We start from the raw sequence: 15,905 nt of genomic DNA on the forward strand, positions 1-15,905 counted from the left end.
TGCCTGTAATTCTTTATCCTCCCTTTGATTCAGGCACAGACTGTCTCTGCTCCAGACAAACCCGCCTTTCACACTGTATGTTTCTACTGCACAAAGCAAGTACCTGGGGGCGTTGAAGCAAAAGGGCTGGTGGATTGGTGGTGTTTTCTGGAGAGGGCCATTACCTTATGCAGTTGAAAAGCCCAGTGTCTGTTCCTATGGGTTATACTCACATTAGTGGATGGGGCAGAAGTATGTAAATCAGCTAATGCATATTAAATAACCCCCTTACATCTCACAAATCACAATCTAGAATGCCAGCTGTCAAAAATGTAGGCAACGTTTCTGAGAAAATTCTGTCCTTTAAAACTATTTTTTTAACAAAATTCAAACTACTTTTGATGGAAAAATTCACCAACATTTGAAAAATTTTGCCCAGGTGATCGAAAAATGACAAAGAAGATTCACCAGAAAATGAACTGCATTTTTGTTCTGTTTTCCCTTGACTAGATCTGGGGGAAAATGTCATCAGAAAATTTGAATTTGGAAAATTTCAATCAGTTCTAATCTAAAACCAGGAGACAATTAAAATATGAATGTTGATGATAATTATTGGCATTGTAGTAGCACCTCAGACCCTAAGTCATGGACCAGGACCCAGCAGTGCAAGGTGCTGTACGCAGAACAAAAAGACAGTCCCTTGCCCAAAAAGCTTACAGTCTAAGTATGATGTATTCATTCTGTGGGCCGTCCTTAAGGTATAGGGACCGAGAAGAATAATAGTAGGATTCCCTGAAGCAGCATTGCCCTGCCTTGAAGATGGACTCTGAAGCGTTTTGTTAGAAGGGCATTTCTTCAGTACCAATTGGCTCACCTTATCCATTCTGGGTACAACCCCTTGTAGGGGAAGAAGCCAGCCAGAGCTGGACTGGATTTCTGTGCCCTGCTGTTAAAAACACAAGGGGCCAAATTTGCTTAGCACTCAGTCTTTCCCATTGAGAACAATCAGAGCTGCAATGCCCTGAGCTCTGTTGAAAATCCGGCCCAAGACGAGTGGTGTTCAAATGTTTTAGTCTGTGGGAAGAATGTATTATTTCAGGAAGGTTAAAAGGGGATGATCAATGTTTCATCTATTTCTCTTAAACCCTATACAAAGCAATTGTCTCGCTTAGCATCCCGTGTGACTTTTGGAATTGCTTGTGTCGCACCATATCATAAGCCTCTTTCTCAAATTTGGACCTTAGCGTCCAAAATTTGGGTGCTTAGTATGAATTGAACCTCCAAGCTTAATTACCAGCTTGGATCTTATCTCGCTGCCACCAACCAGGAATCCGTGCCTGGTACACTTGAGCCCCCCAAAACCTTCCCTGGGGAACCCCCAAGACTCAGATGCTTTGAGTCTCCAACAAAGGGAAATAAACCACTTCCCTTCCTCCTCCCTCTCCCACCCAGACTTTCCTCTCTGGGCTAACCTGAGAGTATTGATGCAATCTCTTTACATCACAATACCAAGAAGCATGTCTCCTTTATTCCACAAAGAGACAAACCCCAAATACAAGGAAACAGAGATGATCCTATCTCTTCCCCCTCCCACCAACTCCCTGGTGCTGCAGAGCTTACCCTCCGTAGATCTAACACAAAGAGAATTCCCTCCCCTTGTTCCTTAACCTACCCAGAGAGAAAAACTCAAACAAGTCTTACAAAGAAAACTTTATATAAAAAAAAAGAAAGAAAAAGACATAAGAATATAAACTCTGCATCAAGATGACAATACAGGGCTATTGCTTATAAGAAAATATGAATAAACAGTCTGATTCAAAAAGATATCCAATTTGAAACATTCCAGCAAGTTACACACATGTAAATACACCCAAAACAACATAAAAGCCTATATTGTTTTTCTACCTGTACTTACAAGTTGGACACAGAAGATTAGAAGAAGAAAGAAGCTTCTCTTAGCTGAGAGACAGACAAAAGACCCAGAGTCCAAAACTTCCCTCCCTGACTTTGAAAAATCCAGTTTTCTGATTGGTCTTCTGGTCAGATGTTTGGTTCCCTTTGTTAATCCTTTACAGGTAAAAGAAACATTAACCCTTAGCTATCTGTTTATGACACACCAACTGGCTGATTTTGGATTGAATCTGAGATGTTGCCAAGTGCATCAGGTTGGCTAAGTTTGTATCTCTGAGGAGCCCCCTACTACTATAGTAATGGGCCTGGCCTGGTTTGGAGACTTCAGTTTAAAATCTCCAGGGGGGAGATTTTCAATCCATAATCCAATACAAATTGACTTCTTAACACATTGGCCATCAAGAGCTATCCTTGAGAGCTCTGGGGGCCATAGACTGGATAGCCCTACCCCACATATACTTATAGGGATGGGGGACCATATGAACTGAATTTCTCTGGTCACATGGTACAGATTTGTGGTGTATCTAGCTGGAAAGGAGTATGGAACTGCAATATGGACTGGAGTTCCTTGCCTCTGTGGAATGGAGTCGTACAATGTGATGCATGCCCATGGGAGGAAATCCCAGATCCTAATATGTCTGCCCAGCTGTCCATTTCGTCCTCTTCCCCTGGGGAGAGGAAGGTGTAACCATAAGATTCTCCTGCTGCTCTCAGATGTGGCCCCCCTAAATTTCATGTTTGCAAAGCCACAGGCTGCAGAGCCAGGGAGACCACCCAGACCATGGCCTAACCACTTTTAAGCATGGACCTTCCATTCACTTTATGCCAAGGGGACCTGAGGAGTGTGCTGGGATAATCTAGACTTTGTGAGATATAGCAAGGTCAGAACCTCTCATCTGGTCTATGAGGGGGGCTGAGCTCTGAACTGGGCTTTATTTGGGAGATGACACTCAAATTTGGACTGAGGGACACCCTTAATAGGGGTGGCCAAAGCAGAAGGGGCCACGTGGGAGGGAGGTGGAAGGGGCTGTACTGTGCAGTACCCAGGGGCATTCCTGTGAGAAGTAGCTGAAGCAGATTGAAGTAGGATGTGGAGCTTCGGCCATATCAGCCAAACATTTCTGCATTCTCTCTCTCTAACTCCCTCTTTTTTTTCCCTGTTGCCTGGGAGCTGGGGTTAAAGCCGGGGTGACCCTTGTCGCTGAGCACTGAAAATCTCATCTCATGTGTGGCCTTGGGCAGCTGTCACAGAGGCATGTTGCTAGGCTCTCCTCCACTGGACCACTGCTTTACACCCAGTCTGCAGGAGTCAATATGGCTCCCAGCTGGAGATTCCCTCCTTCCCGCCGCTTGAGCGCTGCTTACTCCTGCCTGCCTGAAGCCAATATGTACTGCTTTCCCTGATGAAGAATATTGATGGGCTCTACAAACAACTGAGTTTCCGATCACCTTCAAAGAGAAGAAATCAGACTGAATCAATCATTACCGCCCTCTATATGCATTTGGCAGGGGTCCCTCATAACCCTTCAGCACACAGATTCCCTCCTATGCTGACCTTAAACAGTCCCCCTGGATTCACTCCTGCATCTTCCCCACCAGACCCCCTCCATCCATCTGTGTCCCCCTGCCCCTCCCCCCACATATGCAACAGCTACAGCTTGTCAGGTGCCCCCACGACAAAGCAGTATCCTAGCAGGCAAGGGACACGTCCACCTCCATGGCTCTACACACACTTCCTGTCCCTGGGTTATCTCAGCAGAAGCAAATGAGCCACAGCCAGCATGCTTTGCCCTTGGTATAGAGCAGGGATCGGCAACCTTTGGCATGCAGCCTGTCAGAGAAAGCTCCTGGACGGCCGGGACAGTTTGTTTACCTGCAGCATCCGCAGGTTCAGCCGATTGTGACTCCCACTGGCTGCGGTTCACCGTTCCAGGCCAATGGGGGATGCGGGAAGCGGCGTGGGCTGAGGGATGTGCTGGCTGCCCCTTTCTGCAGACCCCATTGGCCTGGAGCAGCAAACGGCAGCCAGTGGGAGCTGAAATCAGCCAAACCTGCAGATGCTGCAGGTAAACAAACTGTCCCAGCCCGCCAGGGTCTTACCCTGACAGGCTGCGTTTCAAAGGTTGCTGATCCCTGGTATAGAGCACCTCTGTCCTCTCTGTGTGCTATGGGCCACTAGTTTTATTTTATGAGCAATGGGCTGATAGAAAGAGTCTGGAATCTTAGGATAATCTCTGACCATTAAAATCAAGATTGCACTTAGTCCTTGGTTCATAGAATCATACAGCCCAGCGCCAGAAGGAACCATCATGTTCATCTAGGTCTGACCCCCTGCATAGCACAGATCAGAGAACTGCCCCCAAATACTTCCTGTTTGAATGAGGGCAGATCTTTTATCAAAACATCCTGACTAGATTTTAAAGTTGCCAGTTATGGAAAATTCACCACAGCCTAGATGCATGTTATTGGTGGGATGGGGCAAGGTGGCTCCAGCATATTTACACTGGAGCCAGGCAGAGTTCTGGCCAGTGAACTCTTGGCATGCAAGGGCAGGGTAAGTCGTACGGTACCTGCAGTGCGAGATTGCCAGAAGGAGGTGGGAGAGAGTGCAGAGGAACACATGCATCAAACCCTGTAGAAGTGTGCACTGGTATGAGAGGCTGCTAGTTATGCACACACATCCCCAGCACTCCCAGGGGCATTGCTGGCTGTTAGAGCATGCCCCCTCCTCAGTCACAGTCTTGTCTAAGGGGGGGGGGGCACTGAGGTCAATGAGAGTGTAGGGGGAGATGTGAACTTTAAAGAGTGATTCTTTTCCCTTTCCATTTTTTTCTTTTATTAGTCAATTCTCCCGTGTTACATACAGCAAATGCCATTGCAGTGAATGCATTCTATTGGCCACTCTGTTACTGACCTGCTGGGTGTCCTTGGGCAAGTCTCTGCACCTCAGTTTCCCCTCCCACCCTTGGTCTGTCTGGTCTGTTTAGCCGGTAAGCTCTTGAGGGCAAGGCCTATCTCTCACTATGTGTCCATACAGTACCTAGTGCAATGGGGTCACAGTCACAAGTTGAGGCCTGTCATTTTAATAATGTCACAAGGTATTAATGATACCTAGACAGAAAACAATCGGATAAAGAAATCAGCAATCTGTTTGCTAACATGTTGTTGTTTTAGAAGGATAAACTCAGTCACATTTCTTAATGTCTTAACAAGCATGTATTTATACACATAGCACTCTCCATTCTTTGGGCAGGTTGTTTGCCTTGTAACTTGGGCAATATGATGAGTGGTGTCACTACAGGCGAGTCTGAGTGGCTAAGCTCAAACTGTGATACCCAGAGGTGGCCGAGGTGTGAGATCTGGGGCTCCATCTAACATAGTAGGTTTTTATCCTCTTCTGTGGACCAGCTGTTAGACAGACCAAAATCCAGGGTTTCACAGTGCAGGTTGCATGCACAAATACAGCTTGCGTGAAAGATCCTTGTGCTCACTCTGCCTGTGAAGTAGCCAATCAATATATATCTCAAAGCAGGCAGTGTATGCCCTCCAAGGTATTGCTTCTAGTTCAAGACAAACTCTTCCCAGTCCATGAATTCATTTGGCCCATATACCAATCGGTGATACCCAGGGCCGGCTCTTCCATTTAGGCGTCCTAGGCAGTCGCCTAGGGCGCCAGGATTTAGTGGGGCGGCAATTCGGTGGTGGGGGGTCCTTCTGCGCTCTGGGTCGTTGTCGGCAATTCTGTGGCAGGTCCTTCACTCACTCTGGGACCCGCCGCTGAAGTGCCCCGAAGACCAGTAACGCGGAAGGACCCCCCCACTCCCCGCCACAGAATTGCCGCCAACGACCGGGAGCGCAGAAGGACCCCCGCCTAGGGCACCAAAAACCCTGGCGCCGCTTCTGGTGATACCTCTCTTCTTTCACCTCCCCCCGGCCCATAAAGCCCCTGGCAAACACAATCTTCACCCTGTCCCAAAACCAGGGGACACACCCGATTATCCTGGTGGAAGCTGTCTGGGTTATACGCTGACCCCAACTGCCACAGGCCCAGCCAGTGAGCGTGTGCTATTGAATTCCTCAGGCAATAAAAGTTTAGCACAGATTGGGACCGTAATAGGAATCTGCAGCACGGCTCCATACTTGCTAGCAGCTGTCTCTGTCACTAACTGCTCAGTCCTGCGGAGGTGCTGTGCTCCTTCGAGAGTCCCTTGTGAGTTGAGAGGGCCTCAGGTCAGAGCAGGATCAGTTGCTAACTGAGCACTGCATTCTCCGCCCAGGGTTCCACACAGCACGTTCACTCATAAAGGCACAGCCCTCCTGCAAGCCCAATATACAGACCATGGCCAAAGAGAGAGGCCGAACCCGGAGAGAATTAGCCCCTCACTGTACACAGGGCAGAGCAGCAGAAAGGGGACAGGAGCACTAAAGAAATAAGGGCACCTTTACAATAAGGCCTATTATCCTTCCTCCCCGGCTTTAGCTTGCTGTTATTTCCTGGCAGCTGAGACTAGGTATTAAGGGGAGCAGAATGAAAAGGAAAAATCACATGCATTTTTTAATGGAATATTAACAATGCTGGTGCATTTCCCTTGTAGCTCCTTTCATCCCCACTGTTCTAACAAGTAGCTTTTACCCTCATTTGTCACCGAGTGGAGTTTGCAGAAATTCTTTTCGGCTGCATGGAAAGCAGCAGGGCCCTCCTAGGCTGTGCGATTGATGTATGCGCTGAGTGAAAGGCCGGGATTTGTTGAGTGCTTGTTTGGTGCGGAAAAGATTTCTCTTCCATTGCTGAGAAATATTTCACTGGAGAAGTGAATGGCAGAGCCAGGAACAAGCTTCCTGATTGCATTCCTGGGGAATGGTCAGCACACCCGCTCCCTCCTACCAGGAAACAACTGAACTAATTGCTTGGGCTAGAGAAGAGAAAAATGAGGAGCTGGGGAAGCGTGTGTGTGTGTGTCAAAGGAATGAAATGAAGGAGCCAGAGGCTCAGTGCCGGTAGGGTAACCAGATGTCCCGATTTTATAGGGACAGTCCCGATATTTGGGACTTTATCTTATATAGGATCCTATTACCTCCACCCCTGTCCTGATTTTTCACACTTGCTGTCAGGTCACCCTAAGTGCAGAGAACCCAGACAACACCCTCTGCTCCTTGAAGGAATCCAAAGGTGTTGGATGTGCCCAGAGGAACGCCACCTGGATACCAATGATCATGAGTAGGGTGACCAGATGTCCTGATTTTATAGGGACAGTCCTGATATTTGGGTTTTTTTTTTATATGGGCTCCTATTACCCTCCATCCCCTTGCTATCTGGTCACTCTAATCACTAGAGAAAAGAGGGAGAAAGGAAATGGCCTATTTAATTCCAAGAGGATGGGCCTAAGCCCATCTAGGAGAAAAAGACTTCCTCCTGCTCCTCCAACCTAGGGAAGGGGCTGTAGAATCCAGGGGACATGCTAATTGAGTGGGACAAAAAACATGAAAAAACAGGAACAGGAGTGGGTGTCAGAAGTTCAAAATAAGGAGTCCAGACAGGGACACTAAGCAGAGAACCCCAGACAACGGGGAGTCCAAGGAGTCAGTGGATGTTGCCCAGAGGAACTCTGCCTGGATACCTGGCTAGGGAAGAGACAGGCAAAGGAGTGGGACTGACAGCTCTGGAGAGTGAGGTCTCAATTTAGCCACAGAGCAGGACAGTGCTGGCAACAGCAGTACAAGCGCACACCATCAGGGCATGGGCAGTCCAGGCCTATATCCAGGACCCTGCTGCTGGAGTCATATGATGAGATCAGAACCTCAGCTTTCATTTAAGATGTCTCTAGCCCTCCTGAATGTAAAGAAAAGCTCGAAAATGTGACGTCAAGGGTGCAGACAGCCTGAATCCACAGCTCCCAGGGGTGTGAACTGCATAATTCATCATACATCTGCAATCTGCAGCCACTTCAAGCAGGGCCGGAGCCAGGACGTGCGGGTGGGGCCATGGCCAATGATGACGTGATTGTTGTAATTTATCTGACACCAATGGATGTGAAGGGAGTTGTGTGCTGTGATCCAGGCTCAGGCAAGGAACATGGACAACAATTTAACCGTTACAAAACCAGGTCAGTGTTTTAAAGCCTGTGGTGTGACTAGGTGGGAGTAGGGCTGAGTAGGTTCAAATTCCAGCTTTCGACCCAAGGGGTCTCACCATAGTTCCTACATGTGGATGTTAGAAACCCACCATCCGACTTGATATGATGAGCAACCTCTGCCTAGGGAACGTCTAGAGCTAGAACAGCAGGGAAGGGCAAGATTTAGTGCTGACATCAGGTCAATGGGGATTATTGTATGTAGAGGGTGAGTGTCAAGAGTAATACGTTAGGTGCATAGAACCTTGGACCAGCACTTTATTGTAAATCCAGATTGATGTGTTGTTGCTGTGAGAGGATATAGCCTACAGATAATTCTGCACAGTTCTGTTCTCTAGGGGCCTGATCCAAAGCCCACTGAAGTCAAGGGGAGTCTTTCCGTTGACCGCAGATTTCCAATATGGGCTCCATGTTGCAGTCCCTGAGCTTGGATATACTCCTTGGGCAGAGGTTTGGATCTTGCCAGGTGGATACATTGAGTTCCATGCTATGCCCCTACTTGAGGTTCTTTTGGACAATGAACCAAGGCTCTGCATGCATATTACGGCTGGCTCCTGTGTAAATGCCTGGGCAAGGGTGGAGAATCTGCAGGGAACAGCCCCGCATTGCATGCCCCACGTAGGTGGCACAATGTAACAGGATGCTGGCTGAAGAGGCACTGAACCAGCCCCTGTTAGCTCAGGACCTGCTAGCACAGCTCCCATCAAGGGGAACTGATTGGAGCTGGCAGGGTGTGGCTCATTAAAGGAATCTAAGAATAATCACCTGTGAGCCTGCTGGGGCAAAGGCCTATAAAGCTGGCGGGAAGGAAGTAGAAAGGACAGGGGGAACTGTTGCCTCTAACTAACAACAGGAATGAGCTGCCTCCTCCTGTTGAATTGTACAGAGTTACATATAGATGGTGGTAGGAACAAACACAGGGAAATAAAAGGACACTGGGATTTGCAAAGCAAGAGGTCTCCAGCTGATTTTTACTGTGAGTGACAAAGTGCATGTCTACACACAACCACAATTGCAGTTCCTGTGCTCTCAGGAATTCAGGAGCTGGTCACTGCAAACCACCCTGAGAAGGGGCAGCCATGCAGGGGAGCATATACTGCAGCTCCTTTAAGGTGTGTAGCAGATGGTGTCCCCTGAGAAGCTGCCATGCTGCCCCATGTGCCTTAATGGCACTATCTGGCCCTAATGATCCCATGCCACCTTTCCGAAGGGTAGGGGTTTACTCCAGTGCCCTTGTTATGGCCCCCCTGCTGATATGCAACAGCCCATGTGCCAGTCGTCTGCCCACCTAAGAGAGACCGCAGCTGAATTTCACTTGGGATGCAGCACATCCATCTGTAGTTACAGCTTGAGAAGCAATTTGTGCTGCAAGGTGCTACAGAATCTGCTCTGAGAGCGTAGGAAGTGAAGAGGGAGGCCCCCACAGAGGAAGAGATTTAGAGGACGAGAGCTATTCAGTTTAAAGAGGAGATGTGTAGGAAGTATCATAAAAGAGATTTATCCAGTAATGACTGGGATAGACGAGGCCACTGCCTTTAACCCACTCTCTCCATCAAGAACAAAGGGACACACATTTAGAAGGAATGCAATGAGGTATTTTCACAGCAAAATCGATCACTTATATAACTTTCCACCCCTACTCCATCATGTATTACAGTTTGTACTAGAGAAGCATCAATAGCCCCATCTGAGATCAAGGCTCTGTTATCTAAGCACTGTATATACCGGGGGTAGGCAACCTATGGCACGGGTGCCAAAGGCGGCACGCGAGCTGATTTTCAGTGGCACTCACGCTGCCCAGGTCCTGGCACCGGTCTGGGGGGCTTTGCATTTTAATTTAATGTTAAATGAAGCTTCTTAAACATTTTACAAACCTTATTGACTTTACATACAACAATAGTTTAGTTATACATTATAGACTTTGTAGTGAGGCGGTCTGGCTCCCAGCCGCCCCAGAGAGGGACGAGCCCTTATAGACACCAAAGTGGGCAGAGTCACTGGAGCCTGCGCCCACCTCTCAGAGGTCACGGCGCAGGGCAGGAAGTATAAAAGCCCAGCCCCAGGGCTCAGAAGCTGCCTGGCTGCCGGAGAGGCCAGATGCTGATGCCTTAGCTCCTGCTGGGGAGACTCCTGCCACCTGAGACCGACCCAAGGACTGGCCATACCTGCGGAGACTGGACACCAACCAGATGCTGGAAGAGCCCCTAAGCTGACCAGTGCAAAGGGACCCTGAGAAGCTGCCCAGTTTACCCCTCGCTTAGTATCCCGAGAAGCCCATGGTGTGGGATGCTGTGGAAGATGCTGCCATACTGGTAGAGGGGGAGGTCAGAAGTAGCCCGGGGGCAGCCGACCCTAGTCTGGCTGCAGCACACCCAGAGCCAATGTCAGTGTGTTGTGGCCAGGATCCCCACTGACGCAGCGGGCTGCCTGCCACTGTTAGGGCTCTGGGCTGGGACGCAGAGGAGTGGGTGGGCCTGCGTCCCTCCCTGCCACCCCACTCACGGGTGGCAGTCTCCCCCACGCCCTGACGCTCAGGTCCAGGAGCCTGGGCTTCTGAAGCTACTGAACTGTTTGCTCAGCCCCTGCCTGAGGGTCTGAGCCCTGAACTATTGTTTGCTGCCCCGTCCTGACCGAAGGCCTGGGCCTCCAAGATGAGACTGTTGGCTCAGCCCCTGCCTGAGCCATCAGGCTAATTCACCAGTGCACAGGACTCGGATAGTGAAGTGGCCTGGCTCCCAGCAGCCCCAGAGAGGGGTGAACCCCAACAGTGGACATTTACAGACTTATAGAGAGAAACCTTCTAAAAACATTAAAATGTATGACTGGCACGCAAAACCTTAAATCAGAGTGAATAAATGAAGACTCGGCACATCACTTCTGAAAGGTTGCCTACCCCTGGTATATACTCATGGTAACAGCCAGCCATGGTAGCTTGTGCTTACAAGCTAAACAGGCAAGGCAGGTACAGGGTGTGAGGGGAAAGTCACACAGAGCTGATGTCAGCAGCAGAACTGGGAATAGTCCCCAGGTCTTCTGACTCAGCCTAGTGCCCTAACCACTGGCTCACACTGCCTGTTCTCACTGGTTTGGGAAACATAGGAAACTGCAAAGCTAACCTGCTGGAGAGCATTTACTTTGGGGGTTTATTGGCAGCAGGGTGGTGATCCTATACTGTCCACACCATACTGGCTGAGGCCACAGAGTCAGAGGAGAGGAACTGGCCAACTGCTCATCTAGCGCTTCCATTAACATTTGCAAGGGATTCTGGGCAGTATCTGATGGTTTGGGAACTGCCCCCGAGCAGTGTGGCTTCCTGCTGGCTGGTGCTGCAATGCAGTGGTCATCCTTTCCCTTGGTCCAGTTTCCCTCCTCCAATGCTGGCCCAGTGGCTTCTCATACACTGTGCCCCTGGTCTGCCACCTGGATGGTCCTCATGTCTGTTGTGGGAGTGGAACCCACCGGCTCTTGTGTTACGTATTGCTCATGGTGCCTGCTCCACTGAGGACGTGGGGCTGTTACCGCTCTCAGCTTGAGAGCCTGGCTCTTTGGCTCAAGCTGTAGAGATTCATGTGCCCAGCTCTGGGGATCATGGGTCAGCCTCTAGTGCAGAAATGTCTTACCCTGAAGCTGCCCCATTCAGCCAATGAGACCGCCAGCAAATGGAGTGCAGTCCATGGGCTCAGCCGGGCTATGGGGAAGACACCACTTGGAGACAGGTAAGCAAGTAGCATTATTCCCATTGCACCGATGTGGAAACGGAGACATGGAGAGCTCTAGGTCCAGATTTTCAGAAGTGACCTGTTGTTTGGGTGCCTAGCTAGAGACTCTGGGGCCTCGACTCCCCTTCTCAGGCTTAAGGTGCCTCAGGTTGGGCACCCAAGATCAGAGGACAGATATGTTGGCACTAGCCCCATGCCTAGAGGGCACTGGGATCTAGTGGATGAGTCAGGGGCTGATTCTGATGCTGGTGGGCTCTGTGACCTTGGGGAGGTCACTTGCATTCCCTGAGCCTCTGTGAAAGGGGATAATGATATTTACATTAGCAGGACCTTGAAATCCCTTCTGCCTTATAGGGCACTGACACTGAATAACACTGACCTCCTGCACACAAGTTGCTCCTTTCCTGCAGGGCAGGTGGAGGCTTAAGTCTCAAAGACCATGCCTACATCTTCAGGTTGCTGTGAGGCCCCGTAACCTTTGGGAAGTGCTGTATCCATGCATAAGACAATTCAGACCAGGCAGTGGGCCATGCAGGAGCAGAATCTTGAGCTTCTGGCTGCAGCGCTCTGCTCACCCCACTAGGCCGGGCTGTCTCATTGCCTCAGCCATGTGCCAGAAAAGCTCCTGAAACCAGGCCCACATCAGTGACCTGCTAAAGAATCTTTTGCCCAGCTCCATTCCCAGAGGTTGCCCCTCATTCACTTAGCTCTCATCTGAAGCACTGTGACTCCCCTAGTATGGAGATGTCCCTTCTAGGATCCCACACAATGATGCACTGGGAAAAAGAGGGTTTCCCAGACCTGCTCCACACAAACCATCAGTTCTTTCTGTTTCCTTGCCCCTTGTCGTGGGCTGTCTGATCCTCTGAAGCAAGCTGGGCTCAGCCTTGCCCAGGACTTAGCAGCTCTCCCTCAGCCTCACTGAGCAGCATATAGTATGTTTACACTGCACAATAAGCCTAGGCTCCGACTCTGGTTTGAGCCCAAGCCCGGCTTCCATCCACACACAGATCAGTCTGACTTGGGGCAGCAAGCACTGGGACCCTGCTAGGGGTGTGTGTCAGAGCCAGAGTCCCACTGTGACTCAGAGCCAAGCTGTGTCATTTTTGCAGTCTGTGTAGTGCAGCATTGACCCATTAGCACGGCTGTGAGACCCAGGCCCAGCAGTTGTAAACCCAGGTTTACAATGCAGTGTGGATGCTCTAGCACAGGCCTGGAAATGCTGAGTGCACAAGTCCGGGTCCTATAGACCTGGATTTACAAGGCAGTGTACACATACCCATAACGGCTAATTAGTGACCTCAGCTCGGTGTAATGGGGCTTAATTAGAAAGACTGACCCCAGCTGTGGTGGTGAAACAGGGAGGGCACTGCTTAAATACAGCTGGGAGGTCAGTGGAGCAATGAAGACTCTGAAGCAAGGTAGACATTTGGGGGAAAACACGGAGTTAGGGCCTATAGAGAGGAGGGAGATCCCCAGAGGTAAACTGCTGGGTTCCTTGCTGAAGGAAAGTAGTGGGAAATCCTGCTGAGAAAGAGGCAGTTCAAGAGAATTGATGCAGGGCCAGGAAGAAGGGGATTTCAGTCAAGCTCTAGGGGGACAGACGAACTATAGGGCAGTGTGAACTTTTAAGTTGGCCCTTTGATTGATTACCCCAGAAGAAGAGTGTTATGTGACTTGGCTACAGGGCAAAGTCTAGGGAGGGCTGGGCCTGGCTATTGCAGAGCCAAGAAAGTGGCTGCTGTGGGGCCATGAGTGGTGAAGGCACAGCATTACAATGGACTAGGCACAAGCAGGTGCCTTCAAGATGAGGACGCACACTTATGCTCCGTCATTGGCCCCTGGGATGATGAACTCTTTTGTGAGGATGGAAAAAACAGCAGCCCATGTAGGGTGACGAGACAGCAAATGTGAAAAATCAGGATGGGGTGGGGGGTAATAGGAGCCTATATAAGAAAAAGTCCGCCAAATCCGGACATCTGGTCACCCTAAGCCCATGTAGCTCATGCCCCCGGGCCTAGTGGCTGCACAGACATACAGGCAATAGCAATGCTGTCCACAGCAGCTTTTCTGCTCAGTGCCCTCCCCGGCTGCCTGTTGGGAAAATAAGGACCAGAGCAGCTATTGCTGCTTGGGTCTAGCTAGGAATCAGCGATGCCCAGCTCTGCCATGCCACTAACTGCTCTCATTAAGGGTATCGGCATCATGGCTCCCTGGGATGGGAGCCTGCGATGGCCACTCCCCTCTGATTTTCTTAGGGATTTTCTTAGCATCCCGCTGGCACAACCCCCACTGCCTCGCCTTGATTTCTTCTTTATGCCCATTTCCTAAGCTGTTTACTTTATCCAGCATGCTTCTGGTTTGAGCAACCTAGATTTCTACCTGTTTGCTTGCCTACTTCCACACTGGCTCCTCAGAGGTCCCTTTCAGATGCACTGGAGCCCCGATCAGACAGAGTGTTATCTCATGGGCCAACCCATAGCAGAGGGTGGAGAACTCCCTGGGAGAGCTGAGGGATGCACGGCCCAGGAGCTGTATATATGCTGTGCTGGCCCATACTGTAAGTTGCTGCATTTCAGTGAGAGTGCAATGGGTCTGCTGCCTCACTTGGGCACGAAGAGCAATATGGCCATACAAATGTTGACAGACACGTGTCTCCAGTCTCCGCCATGGGCCTGGCAGACCATGCCACCATCTGACAGATGGGGAGGGGGTGTCTTGTGTCTGTGGCAGAAGTCATGAAAGCCTTTAAGTGAGACCCAAAGGACTAGCCCTCCTGCTCTGAGCTGGTGCCTACTTTGCACAGCTTTCCCCCATAATGCTTTGCTTGCGGAGTTAAGGTTTGCATTTGGCAGCTGCCCGAAGCTGCTGGCTTGGTGCGGTGCAGGACAGCCGCGGGGGACTGGTGGACACAGCTGGTGCAGCCTCAGGGGCTTGGGCAGCATCTCCAAGCTGAGCTGGTTCCTCTCCACTTGATTAAATTGTTGCTCAGAATTTCCAGTTAGAGATTCACACACATCTATTGACACGGCAGTGAGTCACCGGGCTGGGATGGCTAGGAGGCAAAATGCATCTGCTCATGCTGCCAGGTTTGCTCCATAGGCATTTCCCTGAAGGGTGCGAACCCATGTCTGAGCTGCTATCCCCTTCTGTGCGATAATGTCATTGTTCAGGGCAACTGCACCTGTATTCCCCCTCTGTGGTCCCCCAGGGAAACCCAGTCTCTGGCTCTGATTGTCTAGCCATCACTTCCCTTGGGTGGAGACCCGCATCTCTCTCTCTCCTGACTGGGGGATTTCCAGGCTGCACAATTCCCTGCCTCTACTGTGATCCCAAGTGAGACAAGCTGCCCAAAAGGCCAGAGTCTACACTTTGCTTTCTCATCAAAGGCTAATAGCCTGTGGTTTTCAGGTACCACACACCTCAGTCCGAGCAAGCACATTTATTCTTAGGGTGAAAGCATACAGAGACACACATTTCTTTGTCTGTAGGCCTCTGGAAATGCAGTTTGCAGCAGCATATGCCAGCCTGTCCAGGAGGTGGAACTCCCTGGAGGTGTTACAACATGAGTGAATTTGCCAAATCATTCCCATGGTCCTTAGGTCCTGGTGGAGCTATGGTCACCCACCCACATGGAGGCCCACACAGGCTTGGTCCACATGGTACAGACATTTAATACAGTACGATCTCCCAAAGACATGGCAGGGAATTGCCAGATCTGTCACGAAGGCCACTTCCGAGGTGATTAGAGTCATTTGTACCTGTTTTCATTTCCCAATTCATTGGGCCAGCAGTTGGATGCATAGTGGGGCTCCTTCATCCATGCCAGGAATTGGTTCTGACTCAGTGATAATTAATGCCGATGTATGGGGGGAGATAGCACCTCTGTGCCCTTGGGAGGGGGGCAATCCCCCCCCCCCAACCCTACTGGGAAGAGGGGCATGCCTGGGCCTTGCTAGAGCAGTGCTCTCCCCTCCCCCACTCCGTTGCAATGAGTGTCTTCCATCCCCCGGCTGCTGCTTGTTCCCCCCTTCCCTTGATTGTAGTGCCAGCTCATTAGTATTATATCTCCCGGAAAATTGGTAAACAGAAGCTTGTGAATGAGGTGTTGATTGCAATCAGCAGGGAGACGTGGCTGAGAGAGCTGGAGAGGCAATGGCTGCTC

The sequence above is a fragment of the Chelonoidis abingdonii genome, chromosome 9, assembly GCF_003597395.2.
Source record: "Chelonoidis abingdonii isolate Lonesome George chromosome 9, CheloAbing_2.0, whole genome shotgun sequence".
In the NCBI taxonomy this organism is placed as follows: Eukaryota; Metazoa; Chordata; order Testudines; family Testudinidae; genus Chelonoidis; species Chelonoidis abingdonii.